Below are 16924 nucleotides of genomic sequence, written 5' to 3' on the forward strand. Positions count from 1 at the left end.
ATTTTGAAGAAATATGGTATGGAAGATGCAAAACCAGTATGTACACCCATGGTCACAGGATGTAGCCTCAGTGCAAATGATGAATCTGCAGCAGTACATCAACCAACCTACAGATCTATCATTGGAAGTTTACTTTATTTGACAGGTACCCGACCAGACATCATGCATGCAGTTGGAATAGTTGGAAGATTTCAGGCAAATCCGAAGGAGACTCATCTTCAGGCAGTGAAGAGAATTTTCAAATATCTTCAAGGGACTCAAAATTATGGCTTATGGTGTCCTAGAGATACATATCTTACACTTCATGCTTATACAGATGCAGATTGGGCCGGAAGCATGGATGACAGGAAAAGCACAAGTGGTGGTGCGTTCTTTATGGGTTCCAGACTGGTATCTTGGTTCAGCAAGAAACAAAGTTCAATTGCCTTGTCTACAGCTGAAGCAGAATATGTTGCTGCTGCATCTTGTTGCACCCAACTCCTTTGGATGATGCAGACTTTGCAAGATTTTCAAATCACTTGTACACCACCAATCCCCATCTTATGTGATAACACAAGTGCAATCAGCATCTCAAAGAATCCTGTTATGCATTCAAAAACCAAGCACATACCAATCAAGTACCATTTTCTCCGGGAACAAGTGCTTGAACAGAAGGTCAAGTTGGAGTATGTTCCTTCTAAGGAACAAGTTGCTGATATTCTCACCAAACCATTGCCCAGGGACACTTTTGAATACCTCAGGAAAAAGCTGGGGGTTGTTGATGCATCATCTTGTTGCTGAACCTCTTCTGGTTGATGGTACAGGTTCAGGGGGAGCATCTAATGCATTGTTGGCATTATGAAGGATGTGCAAAAGGAGATCTTGGAAGTAGCTGCAATATGTCTCTATCTCTTTCATGGTGGATTATGGTTCTTCGTTGCAGATCTGGTTCATATTCAGGGGGAGCACGTTCTTAGGGGGAGCATAACCCTTTGCCCTTGATGTCAAAGGGGGGGAATGAAGCTGAAGTCTTGAGGTTGCCATCAAGTCCAAACGGGGAGATTGTTGGCATTATGGCTAAAGTGTTGTCCTTGATGGCAACCCATTCAGGTGATAGATCATAGTACTTCAAGTCAGCAGCAGAGATTGATGATCAACTATCAAATATTGAAGAAAATAAGGGGTACGCAGGTACACCTTACATAAGGTGCGTACACGCAGGTCAATGTTACATAAAGTGCGTACATACCCGTAGTTATCCCGTTCAGGAGGTGCGTACCCCCAGTGCACACATTTCAAGGCAAAGAAATTCACATGTGGGGTTTTCTTATGTTTTACTCTTGGTATTTAGCCGACGGTATTGGGTTATTATGGTGTCGTCTCGTGGTATTGATCCATGTTTTAAGGAAGAGCTTTCCTATATAAAGCAAAGGAGATCATTTGGCTTGAGCATGTTTTGGGTTGAATATCTTACGAGGGCTAGATCTGGTCTAGATCTAAATAAGGTGAATCTATTGATGGACTGAGATCTCTTCGGCGCATGTTCAGATCTGTAGATCTGACTGTCTGGGTTATTTCTGAAGTCTTGAAATCATCTATGCCCGAAGGTACATAGGTACAGTGAAAGAAAAGTGTGTACATACGCAAGAACGAAGCGTTTCAGGTGCAGAGGTACGCAGGCACAAAAGAGTTGCAGGTGCGGAGGTACGCAGGCACAGAAGGGTTGAAGGTGCGGAGGTACACAGGCACAGAAGGGCTGCAGGTGCGTACATACGCAGGCACAGAAGGTTTGCATGTGCGTACATACGCAGGCACAGAAGGGTTGCAGGTGCGGAGGTCCGCAGGCAGTTCAATGGACTCAGAGCGAGGTACGCAGGCTAGCAGTTGAGCAGGGTGCGTACATAAGCAGGCTAGCAGTTGAGCAGGGTGCGTACTATAAGCAGGCAAGCAGTTGAGCAGGGTGAGTACAGTGAGCAGGCCAGCAGTTGAGCAGGGTGCTTACGTAAGCAGGCGAGCAGTTGAGCAGGGTGCTTACTTCTCTTAAGATCTTTGTTTATCATTGTTGTGTTCTGGGTTTGGTCCTATTATTGTTGATCTGATTACTACAGTTGATTGAGTGATTCTCTTATACTTGATGATCATTTGATGCTTATGGATCCAGTTTGAAAATTTATGAAAAGTGGTCCTTGTAAGAAAAGAAGTAGGGGGTTGTAGCTCCCTTCCAGGAGAGACTGGAAAACGAGAGAGAGAGTTGTAGCTCTCTGCAGGTTGTAGCCTGCGTACTGGTAAAGGACTGCACCAGTACAAAACCATTGTAAAAGGAGTTTCTAATTTGAAAGAAGATAGAGACATATTGCAGCAGGTGGTTTTCACCCACATTGGGTTTCCACCTTACATCTTGTGTTCTTTGGTGTGACTATCTGTTTTCTTTTGTTCATGCTCATTATTTTATGGTACTGACATGCAAAAATAATTCAAAGAACAAATAAAGAAGATTTATTAAAAGAATTAGATAATACTGATTCACCCCCCCTCTCAGTATTATTTCCAACATTTTCAAAATGGTGAGACTCTATTTTCATGATACAAGGTCCATACAGAGAGCTTGAGTTCTACTATTATGTCACCAATGTTGTAGCAGCTATAACCACCCTCCAAAACTTTTGCTATGCTTCGATTTTGGAGCCTTCCTTCTAAACCAGAACATCTCCTCTTGGACTGAGACAAGTACTTTTGCTTCGAATGAAAATATTCTTTTCATATTGGCTTGTGTTTTCTCAATTCATTTTCTAACCCATAAACTGATATCTTGACTTGGTCCTTTGACATTTTCTAGCTTTACTTAGAGAACTGTGTAATTCTTGAGGGCAACTAGCCTTGCTCTTGGGAATTGTGCAGTGCTAACTACTAGTGAGCCTTAAGCTCAGGAAATACATAGTATTGGATGTCATAAAAACTTGACCTAGGAAATTGCACAGACAAGAGAGGCAACCTAGAGCCACTCAGCCCAAAAATTGCACAGAACACACTGTGCTTAGAATCTGCTCAGTGCATGAGCTAGAGAGTTTCATGTTCCTTCCAAAAACTATGCATTCTTTCCAGGAAATGAAAGACAGGTTTTCCCGAGAAAAGAAAAAAAACACCCCTAAAATATAGGGATCTATTTTTAGCAATTGAAGGAGGTACTTGAGTCATTTTTAGAAACTGTCGCCAACTATTTTCTTTTTCCTTGATTTTTAGAATGCACGTCATAAACCCTAACTTGGAAAAATTTATTTAATCGACACTGCTTGCTCAATTTCACATTCTATCTTGGAGCTCTTCCATTACTGAGTAGATCAAGGAGCCTTCGATGTGATTGTCGTCGCTTTTCCAAGTGATTTTTTCTTTTCTAGTCTTTTGCCACTTTTTTGTTTCTTTTTGTTGTCTAGCTTGTGAGATTGTTGTTTCACTTGTTTCTTTGAACAATTGTTGTTGTTTTAACTTGTTTTAGCTTATATAAGTGTTGTTTCATGTTTTAAATTTACTTTCCCAAGTGTCGCATGGGTTACCCTGGTTTTGCACCAACGGCCACCGTTGTGGTGACTCTATTCACATGCTTCATTTTCCTTTAGTTTAAATGATTCATGTACTTGTTTCACATGCACACATCAACCAATAGTCATATCTACACTCAGCTTCACACCATCCTTCATATATTCTTATTTTTTACACTCCCCATGGGAAAATATGGGTCCTCTTTCCTAGATCTCACACTTCACTGCATGCACTACGCAATACAAGAGCTCAAGGCCTCTGCCTTGGCTTCTATAATTACACAGAGCCTATCCTGGGATAGCTCTAAGGGATAGCTTCTAGCTTGGACACTAAGACTACGGAATGTGCAGTCTCTCTCAGCCTTTGCGCATACTGAACTGAGCATTGCGTAGTTCGATTTGTCAAGTTTCCTTACTGACTCTTGGGACTACGTAGTTTCCATAGTCATCCAGTGACATCTATCAACCAGAATTGTGCAATATGTCCTATCGTGAGCTCGACTTGTTTCTTGATATTGGCTTGAAGTTGCTTTGATTTTTAAGCCGAAATTTTCTTGTCATGAGTGTCCTCTCTGTCCCACAGGTAAATAAGTTATTGAGCATCTCTCTAGCAGTTATGATTAACATGGAATCCAAGAAGTTACATCAAAGAAAACCACTGAGAGTAGTACTGGAGAAGGAGTTGAGAAGATATTAGTTGATCTACCAGTTTATGCAGATACTCAGTGGTTCATTGAGAAGGGTACAACACTGACATGGAAGAAAATCAAAGATAATTTTGCAGAGAACTTCAAGGAAGACTTAGAGGAACGAAAGGTATATTTCAGTATCCAGTGGTCAGGATTATACAAGGTTTCATGTATGTACCTCACCTTCCCATGTGCAGACATTATCAGTTCATTGTTCTCACACATAGATGAATAGACTATGACACTGAGCAGTGCTAACAAGAGAGATATTTCCACCTTCAGGGTAGATAAATTTCAAGAAAATTACTCTTTACCTGAGTCAGTGAAGCACATGGACTCATTTTTCTATGCCACCAATAACTTTGTGAACACTAGATATATTGTCAAGCACTAGGTGAAACAACCATCAAAATCTAGATAGACACCCACTCATGTTTAAAATACGAAGTCCCTTAGGAAGGCTTATCAAGTCTTGATCACATTTTCCTATAGAATATATGGTCAAGAGAATACATAAACCTTTCTTAAAGGGTGGGTAGTCGTACGACCAGTTGGTAAGTGATGGGAATTCATTCAACTAGTCATATTTGTTGGCTCAGTAATTGAAGATCCATGTGACTAATGCTCGGAATCCACCCAAGAATGAGCAATCAAGGTTTTACATGTCTGCATATTTACTAGATGCAATTTGTTCCTAGTTTCAGTTCCCTAGCATGAGCTGGACATGGACACCAAAAGGGACTGTCATCAACATCTATTGCAAGTTTCCTTCAAACTCCAGCTGTCAAGGAGTGATGGCAAGGCTAATTGGCCATTTTATCATCCTTTTGTACAATCTTATCTTTGAGCAGGATCTACCTTGCATGTCTCGAGAAGAAATGGAGGCAATAGTAAACATTACAAATTGGTATGCCTCATCGGGTCGCACCTTCATCGGAGTGTTTGGCGGAGATAATCCTCTACATGTCCTACCAAGGTTTTCCACTGACAAGCTGATCATGAAATAAGCTTCATATCACCTCTCTATAGGGTCTGTTAGCAGGACTGCATGGGAAGAAGAATCACCTTGGCTCACTCTTCCTTTGTGGATCAGATTATACGAGATTAAGAGCTTCAAGGATGTAGATGCTAAGGCTAGGAAGATAGTGAAATTTGAGTTTGACACCAGATATTTTAATCCCTATGATCCCCACAGTATTTGCAAGGACCACTGTGCAAGAGTGTATTTTCCATAGATCCATGGGGAATGTCATTGACCAAAGGAGGAACCTTGGAGGTAGTGTTATAATGTGTCCAAACTCCATGAGCCTGTCAATATAGCAACATCTTTGAAGGCTACTCTACAGACAGTAACATCTCTAGAAGCAACAATCCAGTGAAGGACAAGGGAAAGAGGAACATTTTTGAGGACCCAGAGGGAGATAAAAGTTGCAAGAAGAGTTCCCATATAGGTTGATGAGTCAGAATAGCCAGCATTTGAGGTAGAGGGCACTGAAGAGATGTAGAATCAGGAGCTTGCTCAATAGATTGAGCAACGGATTGAAGTGATAGACATGGATTTGGAATAGGAGCCACAAAATGAAGAGACTGATCTTATGCTAATAGAACCATACATCATCTCTCAATCTCCACCACCTCTAATGTCAGGATTGATCTCCAGCGAGAAAGGATATCTTGTTCTCCTTTGATGATGATCTGATCATGGATGTGTACAATCTATCATTTGACGAGTGGCAGAAGAAGATTGTACAGGCACTAAGGAAGCACTTTTTGAATGGTCACACATCACTTGCATTCATCATGGAATGGGTGATAGTGTCAAACACCAAGAAATATCCAATTGCCCTTTCCGAAGAGAGCTTGGCATATGTAGGAGAAACAAGATAAAATGTTAAGTACCTAATGGCTGAAAAGGAACAACTGGAAAATAACATGCAGCCTTCCAGACAAGAGGAATAACAAGTTTGAGTATCAACACAGAATGTCGTTTCCGTAATGGGGGAGTTGAGGAAAGTAATTCTCGCTAAAGTATCAACACTTGTGGGTACCATGCTAAATATCTATGACATATTTGTCACCGTGCATAAAGCAGTTTTCTATTTGCATGGCCTACAACATCGGAGCAAAGAGTTTGTTCAAACTCTCAAAAACATACATGCTACCATTTCCCATGTACAAGAGTGGACAATTTGGTACAAAGGGGCCCACTTGACTTAGTTAAGAAGATGAAGCCACAGGAAGAGCTAGAGAAAGCAAAGGTCCTGATGTTGATCTAGAAGTACGACCATCTCACCCCATTCATCAACATTATATAGGCCTCATATATGCGGTTGTACATTAGGTTGGATGTCATGGTGAGGAAGCATAGGATCCCATCAATTGGTTCCCTCATCGATGCTAGACGTAAGAACCAAGTCCAGCTAGAGATTGATGAGTACATGGAGAAGCTAATACGAGAGGGCAGCAAGGAATACTTGGAGCTGAACGCAAGTAACGGTATATGTGCAAAACGTAATATTATTTGTAAATATGTTGTAAGTGAAATTCCAAGTTTCATTAGTGGAATGTGAAAGGTCATCATGTTATGTAATGAATTATTGGTAAATAAGTTGAAGAATCATGAGGGTAGTCAAAGAGTCACAAAGGGGAATGTGAAGGGTCACCCCACCCTTTGCTATAAATAGAACCTCATAACTCATAGAAAGGGCGTTTGGGAGCCAATATTTTAGCTAGGCCTAGGCTTATAAAAGGCGTGGCAGTATTATGAAGAACCTTGGCTTCTCCATAGCATAGAGAAAGTAGACTTCTTTGGAGGAGCAGGTACTCTTGACTGTAATGTTCCACTATTGGGGCTAGTGGTCATTAATGGTGTATGTATGGATGGAACTTTCACTTATAATAATAATATCATAGCCAACACGCTTTCATGGATATGTTGTTAATGTAGTTGGATTATTATAGTTGCTTTAGCAATGCATGTTGTTTAAATTATGCATTTTCTTATGAACTACTTTGTATGCAATTGTACGAATCGTGTTGAATGCGTGTTGTTGGATTAACTCATCGCTTTAATTTGTGGACTATTATACATTTTAGACTGTGATGTCATTCAGCTCGTGTGTTCCTCTCAAGCTACGTACTATTACAAGCTTCTAAGGGGCACACTTTATTTTCCCCTCTGCGTGTTAGGACCTTCATGTATCACACTTGACAATCCCAAGGTCACACACTTGCTTTCATCCAGGATTATGATATTTATCTTTGTGCGCTACCGTGGTCAAGGCATTACACTATCACCCACTACTGGGACTCCTACTCCAAATGGTTTGAGGTCTAGTTGGGACTTCATATTGCGGAGATCCCCTAAATGTTGGTAGATCTAGAACCGTCAACAGGGAGCCAAGTTGTTATCATGGTATGCAGGCCCATTAAACATTGTTGAATTATTAGGACTAGTAGCTTATTTGCTTCCCCAAAGAAAAATCCAAATTTTATTCATAAGAGAAAATATCCATGGTATGGTATGGTGCCCAACAAAAACAAAAAAGAGAAAAAAATGAGAAAATACAATTGGATGTTTTGTAGCGGCTACAACCACCCTCCAAAATTGTTCATATGCTTCGAAGCCTTCCTTCCTATCCACAGAAGCCTATCTTGCACTGATTCAGGGATTCATGCTTCGATTGAGACTTATATTTTTGTTAATTCATGAAAATTTTCGGAGAAAATCACATAGAGAATATTTGGTCAACGCTTTTCGAACCAGCCAGTGTGGTTCATCTTCAGGACAAGATGAAGAGACAAATCTAAGATGAAGGTTAAATAAGAAAATAGGTCAACCTGACCGTTAGGAGAAAAACAACTATATTTGACTCGGGAGGGAAAATAATATTATAAAACAATTGAATGGCTATATATGTTTAGTGAAGGGGATCTCTTTAAAATGTTAAATAATAATAGTTTAACTTATTTAAATAAGTATATTAATAAAAAAAAATTTATTTTTTTTTTATAATTAATATTATTTATTTATTTAACTAACTATTAATAAATAATATTTTTTATTTATTTATTATGCCATTAAAACTGAGACAAAAAATAAAATTATAATAGATAAATAAATACACGAAATCCTTGATATATATATATATATATATATATATATATATATATATATATATATATATATATATATATATATATATATAAATAGATTAAATACAAATAAATACATAACTACTTATTAAATAAACTAAAAATATATAAAAGTAAAAATAAATAAATAATAAAATGGCTAAAAAAAATAAGAATATAAATTAATAGATAAAAAAATAACTACTAAGAAATAATAATAAAAATAAGTAAATAAATAAATAAAAAGCACTAAGAGGAGAGGGCGGGAATCCAACAGTTACTAATTTTCTAGCCGTCTTCCCTATTAATGTTATTAGAAGACCTCTCAATTTCAATGGCTTCCCTAAACTTGCGGTGATGAAAATGAGAAATTTTCGCAATGACCTTAGCTTCCTCAATGCATATATGATGCTTGGTCTTCACTTCGTGCTTTGCTAAAGCAGAGGATTTGGTCCTCCCATGTTTGATATCAGTTGCATGTTCCTTAACCCTTTGGTTAATAGACCGACCCGTTTCACCAATGTATGAGGTCCCACACAAACATGGGATGACATAAACACCTTTCAAATCCATAGGATTTACCTTGTCTTTAATCGAATTTAGGGAGCTTCTGATTGTGTTGAGGGGTCTAAAGGTTGAGGGAACATTATTTTTCTTCATGATTCTTGCAATCTTGTCTGTCATTCCTTGGATGAAGGGGAGGTGAACTCCTGAATGTTGATCAATTGTGTCAGTCTTAACCCTAGGACCCTTACTAGCTTTGACGAAATCTTTAACACCTTGTTTCTTGCTATAACCACTCTGAACAAAGACGTTAAGAAGATGGGACTTCTCTTTAGAAAGGTGGTCCTCATCTCAAATATTTAAAGCATGGGTGGATAATGTGCTAAGGACACGTATCTTTTGAGCAGGAAAATGATGGTAACTTGCATGAAGATACTACTCAGTATGAGTCTTTTTGCGATACACCTGGTGGGAGAAAGATCCATAAGCCTTTCTAGAAATGAGGAAATCAAGGAATGGAAGACAACCATCAACTTCTTGCACCATGGTGAACTTTATGGAGTTAGACTGACTATTAAGATGCTCAAAAAATCTATCTAACGTATCTGGTCCATGTTGCCAAATGGAGCAGGTGTCATCAACAAATCTTTTCCAAAGCTTAGGTTTAAAGGTAGTTGAGGATAAGGCCTTAGATTCAAAGTCTTCCATGAATAGGTTAGCAACAATAGGGGACAATGGGGAACCCATGGCCACCCCACAGGTTTGTTCATAGAACTCACCTTCAAAATAGAAAAAAGTAGAAGTGAGGCAAATCTCAACTAATCTAGCAGTTTCAGGAGAGCTTCCTTGATGGGGATGTTAGTGTACAGGGAAACAACATCAAAACTGAAAAGCTTGTCTTCAGGATCAAATTTTTTGTCTTGTAATTCACTAATAAATGATGCAGAGTCCTTGACAAAGGACTCAGTTTGACCTACTAGGGGCTTAAGCTTTGTGGCTAAGTATTTAGATAAAATATAGGTAGACCCACATATGGTGTTGAAAATGGGTCTAAGGGTTGCCCCTTCTTTGTGAATTTTAGGGAGCCCACAGATCTTAGGAGTGATAGGGTTACTTCCAATAAGCTTATGGCTAAAGGAGCCAACAATGCTACTGGATTTAATGGCTAGAGCAACTGACCTAGAAACCTTTTTCAAGTGATTCTTGTCAAGCTTTCTGTAACTTCCATTGTTACTCAGATGATCCAACATTTTCTTCTGGTAGTCCTCCTTATCAAGGATGACAGCAGCTCCACCCTTATCAGCCTTTAGAACAACGATGTCTGAGTTCCTATTGAAAGATTTTAAGGCTTTAAATTCTTCTTTACTGATGTTGGGCTTAGGAGGTTTATCTTTCCTAAGGATAACAACACAGTCTTGTCGAATAGTATCTTTAATGTTATCCCATATTTGATGTCACACATAATGTCAGCCATAGGAATTTTCTAGGGAGCAAGAAATTTAATCCCTTCTCCAAAAGTCTAAAGACCTGAGGAGGAAAAGAAAAACTAGATAAATTGACTACTTTGTTACTAGGATGATTAATATAATTATTAATAGAATGAACATTATTGTTGTTATTAATATTTTCATTAATATTTTCATTACCTTTATTGTTATTAATATACCTAGGCCTTATCTTATTTCTATTATCATGGCTAGAATCCATAAATTCATTACTAGGACCTGATCCCTTATTATCATTATTAAGACCTTTATAACATCAACTTTACCAATGCCTATAGAGTCAAAAAAAAGTATCATTAATCTTATTATTATATTCAATAATATATATATATATATATATATATATATATATATTATTATTATTATTATTATTACAACAGTTATCAATAGTAAAATAACTATAGTGATGGTTAAAATCAATGGGATAAGCGATGGTTTTTGGAATTGAAGAAAAGGGGACCGAGGAAGCCAAAGGACAGGCTAAACGAGACACCTGGTCGTTGTGCTGGGGTGAAATCAACATCGAAACACCATGCTGATGGTCGATAGTTATGTTAATAGAATTACTCCCAGGAATGGAAGGAGTGTAAGGACAAGAGGGGGTGTCAGAGGTTGTCACGGAATCTGAAAGAGAAGAAGGATAAGTCTACGGGCTGGAATAAGGAAAACATGATGCATAATGAGGAGGTTTAGACGAGGGATGAGGGATGACTAGGGTTGATGGATGAGAGCCTATGGAATCAGATTCGGTAGAGGAGAAGATGGGACAAGAAGCAAAGGCTTACGAAGAAGGAATTTACCTGATATTTCTAAGTCATAATCTAACCTCCTGACTTGGTCACACAAAATTTATGGACTTGCCTCCAGAAACTATGCAATTCTTGAGGGAAAGCAACCTTGATGATTGTAATTGAGGAGTTTAGATTGGAATTCAACCTTGAGCTCAGAAAATATGCAGTCATGTAAGGAAGCCTGGCACTGAGATGAGAAACTATGTAATCCCTCACTAAGCTCAGAAATTATGTAGTTCACTAAGCTGGAAAGTTACCTAGCTCCCCAGAATTACACAGTCTTTCCTAGTAGTGTGCATTGCAAGTTTCCCTGAATAAGGATAAAAACATCTAAAAAGAAAAAAGGAATCCCTAAAAAATAGGGATCCATTATTCATATCCTGAAGGAGGCACATTCGCTATTTTTAGATACTTTCTCCAAGTGTCGCTTTTTCCTTGATTTTAGGCATGCACGTCATAAACCCTAATTCACTCAAATATATTTAATCAATGCCTCTAGAGCTCATTTTCACATTTGATATTTGAGCTCTAGCATTCCTGAGGAGATCAAGGAAACTTCGGTCCAGTTGTCATTGCTTTTCCGGGTGAGTTTCTCTTTTATCATCTTTTGTCATTTTTTCTGACACTTTTTCTCGTTTCTCTTGTGTGAGTGTTGTTTTGATTATTTATTTTCATGGTTTCTAGTGTTTCAACTTATTTTAACTTGTAGAAGTGTTTTTCTAAGTTGTTTTTTTCATTTCACAAGTGTCGCATCGATTTTCTTATTTTTGCCTCGATGGTTCTCGTTGTAGTGACTCTCCTCACATACTTGATTTTCCTTTTGTTTATTTAGTTTCTATAATTGATCTACATTAATTCATTCACACTTAGTCAGATCTACACCCAGTCTCACAACATTACTCACTTCTGCTCATTTTTCGCACTTCCACTAGGCAGATCTGCACTTTCTTTGGATAGCTTTTACGTTTGCCAACTAGGCACTACGCAATCCTAAGGCTCAAGCCAAGAGCTTGGTCTCTGGAACTATGTAGTGCGTAGTATAGGCTTGCCCTACTATGCATTGCACAGTTCCAGGGATCAACCTGTCACCTTGGCCATTGAGACTACCCAATGCGTAGTCTCTCTCAGTCTCTGCCCAGGTTGAATTGCACATTACGTAGTCTCAAGCCTCAGGTTCCACCCTTGGCTTCTAGGACTATGTAGTGCACATTTCCCACAACCAATCTCCCTTTCTTGTTGATGAAAACTACGTAATCCCTCTCATCACTTACCCAAATTTTTGCTTTATCATGCTTTGAAGTTAGATTTGCAAAAGGCTGATGTTTTTTTTCCATGAGTGTCCTTTTTGTCCCACAGGTACCACACTTGTGAAGAACCTATCTCGAGGAGTGATTGTTACCATGGAATCAAAGGGATTTTCTTCAAAAGAGACCACTAAAATCATTATTGGGGAAGTAGTTGAGAAAACACCAATAGACTTGCTAGTGTAAGGGGACACTCAAACGTGTTTAGAAAAGGGGTCAACACTAACATGGTAGCAATTTAATGAATCTCTTTCAACAAAGATCCTTGAAGCAGATCTAGAGGATCGAAAGGTTTATCCTATATCCGACAGTCAGGACTACACATGGTTGCATGCAGATATCTAGCCTTCCCATGTGCAGATGTCATCAGCTAGATTGTTTCACACATTGATGGTAAGACCTTTACATTAAGCAGTGCCAGTGGATAGAAGCTTACTACCTTTCTCAAAGAAGATTATCGGCGCATGTATCACTTTCCCAAGGGACTAAAACTCATGGAATCATTTTTCTATGCCACCAATAGCTATGTGAACATAAGGGATATTATCAAAGGTTGGGTGAAATATCCATGAAAGTTTCAACAGACACCCACCCATTCATACAAGACAAAGTGTCTTAGGAAGTCCTACCAGTTCTTGGTAATCTTAGCTTTCAAGATCCATGGTTAGCAGAGCACGAAGACCTTTCTTTAAGGGTGGGCAGTCTTATTGAACCAGGTTGTGAACAAGGGGAAGTCATTAAACTGGTCAAATATGTTGGCTCAACAGCAGAGAGCCCATGTAGCACAAGCCCGGAGTCCACCCAATGGTGAGAAAGCAAGGTTTTATATGTTTTCATATTTTACTGGATGCAATATGTGTACAACATTAGTTTCCTAGCATGAAATGGACGTGGACACTACGGGAAACTACCATGCATATCTATTGCATGCTTCTTTACAATTGTAGTCACCGAGGAGTAATGGAACAACTAACTGACTATTTAATCATCCTGCTTTGCAATCTAATCTTTGAAGAAGACCCACCTTACATGTCACGAGGAGCAATGGAGACAATAGCAGATATCACAGATTAGTATGCCTCACTAGGTGGCACCTTCCTTAGAGTGTTCGACAGAGAGAAGTCACCGCATGTTCTACCAAGGTATGACATCAAAAATCTTGTAATGCAAGAAGTGTCATATCATCTCACCACAGGGTTATCAGTAGCTTTGAACAAGAAAAAGAAAGCACCATGGCCCACTCATCCCTTGAAAATTGGATTATAAAAGATAAATAACTTGAAATTCATGGATACCAAGGGAAACCAGATAGTGAAGTTTGCATTCAGTACTCAAGTCTTTAATCTGTATTATCCCTGTAGTGTTTGCAAAGACCAATGTTCAAGAATTCACTTTCAGTGAATCAGTAGGGCATTTCATTGAAGAGAGGAGGATCCATGGAGGAATTTCTACAATGCCTCCAAACCCTGTGAGCCAGTCAGTTTAGTAGGGACTTCATAGGTTACTCTACAGAGGGCAACAAATCTTAAATAAGTAGTAGCAAAAGGCATCAGTCCCATGCAAAACAAGGGAAAGAGAAATATTTTTGACATTCCAGGCGAAGAACAAAGATGCAAGATTAAAGCCGATCCTATTCTTATGAAAGTAACTTTAGCAGTTGAAGCAAAGAGGAAGCATAGGATACAGAGAGCAAAGTGGAGTAAGAGAGAAAAGTAGAGGTTGCAGGAAGCAGAACTAATGTTGTAGGAAGTATGGTAGAAGTTGAAGGAAGAACAATATTTGAGGACGAGAGAAAAATAAGATAAGCATAAGAAAGAAGAATAAGAAAGGAAAGGCTCAATAGCAGGAGAAATAATGGCCATACAGGTTGAAGAATAGGAACAAAACCAGCCAGCAACTAAGGAGGAAGGTGAACAAATGTAGGATTAGGAGCTTTCTCAACATATTGAGCATTTGATTGAAGCTACAAACACGGATATGTAACAAGAGCCACAAAATGAATATGTTTACATGATGCTGAAAGAACCACAGGTCACTGTTCAACTCCACCACCTCTAGTAGCAGAGCCAGCCCCATGCAAGGAAGGTGATGATCCAATAATGAATGTGTAGAATCTATCATTTGATGAGTTCCAAAATAAGATTCTACAAGCATGGAGAAAGACCTTTCCATATGGTCCATGAGCTTGACCATTCTTCCTTCATGCAGAAAACACATTACTCTAAAGAGTGAGGAGACTACAGCTCCCATGCAATATATGTAGTCTCGTCCAAGGAGTAGGTTATAATCCAAGGGTCCTTGAACGACCATCACGTTCATTTGAACGGTCTTCCCTTTCAATGTTATAGGCACATTGGGGAGGATCCCTAAAGGTTGACTGGTTCTTTTATCAAAACCTGATAGATTTCTCATCTCAGGTAAAAGCGCTGGCGAACCAAGCACTTTCCAAGCAATAGAGGAAAGGATACTCACAGATGCCCCCTCATCAATGATAGTGCCAGCCATTACCATTCTGTATATTTGACAAATAATTCTGAATGGTATACTGGCTGGCAACCGGGGTCTGCCTAGTTGGTTCCAATCAAAGGACACAACCAAGTTTCTTGGTGGTGGGACCGAATAGACGGCTGGATATCGCTCCGATGAACTTCCTTCCTGCGATAAAGGAATGGTGGCATTGCCCCCTTGATCATCAGAGTCAGTGCTGATGAAGAGAATTTGGATGGTGTCGTCTTTATTCTCCTCTGTGATGGTGTCATTCGAAGATGGAGCCTCTGAAGGCAAAACCGGGTCAACTGCCATATCAACCTTTTGACTTTCGTCAGGCATGGATCCAGACAGTTCATCTTCAATGACAGGTGCTTCGGCTGACCACCTGGGAGGGTTAGCCGGGTTTTCAACTAGTGAGGGACTTGGCAGGAGGCTTTGATATCCAGGAGGGAGATGCGCTCGTAAAATCGGGCGATCTTCCAGAACTCTTTTTGCCTCGTCTAAGAAGGGACAACGGTGGATGGCGTGATCACCTTCACACAATCTACAGGGAAATTTAGCTTTCCCGCTCTGTCCTGGGGCTTCACTCCCACTAGTTGACGGTGAGCAATCGGCATGGCTATCAGAGGTCGATGCTACCGAATTGTGCAAACGGGGGGACCAGTCTCTTAGTATCCGGGGGATACAGGGACAATCTCAATGGAAGTGGTCTCCCTTGCATATGACGCATGGCGATTTAGGCCTTACGAGTGTTGTGTGTGGATTTTTGTTAGATGACATTTGTTTTCCCCCAGTCACCTTAGGCTCCTTCTTCTACTTCTCTTTCTTCTTCTTCTCCTTCTTCTCCTTAAGAACCTGGTTTTTAATTCGACCGGTTCCGTCAAGCGAAGAGGAAGGAGGGGAGGAAGATGAAGTTGAAGGCTGGGAGGCAACTCTTGTCTAATCTAACTGTTGACTCGACTGTTCAGGAATGGTGGTGTTCTGAACGACACTGGTTGAAAAGAGCCAAACTGGTAGGCCAATTGTCAGTCCTGGAAGCGACAATGTGGCCATGTGGGGTGCACCAACATCTCCCCAAGAGGAGAAGGGACTAGGATTTCCACCAAGAGGAATTCCTTGGTTGGTGTGCTCCATATTTTCAACCTAAAGATCAACGCAAGAGTTAAAGGGTGATTGTTCCGTTTAAAATAAATTGTTAATGACGCTTTAGACACAACTTGCTTTTTCACTTTTAAAGAGTCGAGAAAAAGCTAAATATGACTCTAGTCTCCCTCGATGTTTTAACGAACCCGAAGTGACAAATGCTCGGATGGACTTTTTCTGTTATAGAGTCTGAAAAAGGCCAAAAGAAACTGCTCTGGAGTTCTAGGCAGAGGGTGTGCCAAACTTTTCGCAAAACCGCAGAATACTTTTTAAGGTACGGGCAGTCGATCTTCGTGAATGTTGTGTTCACTGCATTGCGATCAGTAGGGCGGCCGACACGGCTTCCTAAGGATAAAAGATATATGCCTATAGGGGTCTCTCAATATATACGCGACGGTACGTGGGAGCACAATCCGTACTAGCGCTATCGTCCCTCAGGAGGAATCACCCACCTTCCACGAGATCGACAGTCACTAGGCTTAACGACGCTGGAACACGTCTATAGCCTAGACCTCTATGTTGTGCGTTATGTTACAAAGCGTTGTTAGGTTCACTCAGTTTATTTTAGGTTGATCTTTTTAAAGTTTGCCTTTCAAGGTTCACCACGAGATGTATGATACAAATTCCTAAATGCAGTCTAAGATGATAAGCAAGCTTTATTATCTTTTCAACTTTGAAAATCCTAGCTACTAAGGGAAAAGAATAACACTATCTTTTCTCAAAGAGCAATCAGCACACTCTAATGCACTTTCCCTAAATCCAACATGCAAACTATCAAATACAAAATGCACAATGCAGGTGTTTGTTTTCCACTTTCTTAGTATAAATGCCTACAAAGAAAGCTTTTTG

Source organism: Pinus tabuliformis, chromosome J (genome assembly GCF_031772625.1).
Source record: "Pinus tabuliformis cultivar Carrire ecotype Pingquan chromosome J, CPIR1, whole genome shotgun sequence".
NCBI lineage: Eukaryota > Viridiplantae > Streptophyta > Pinopsida > Pinales > Pinaceae > Pinus > Pinus tabuliformis.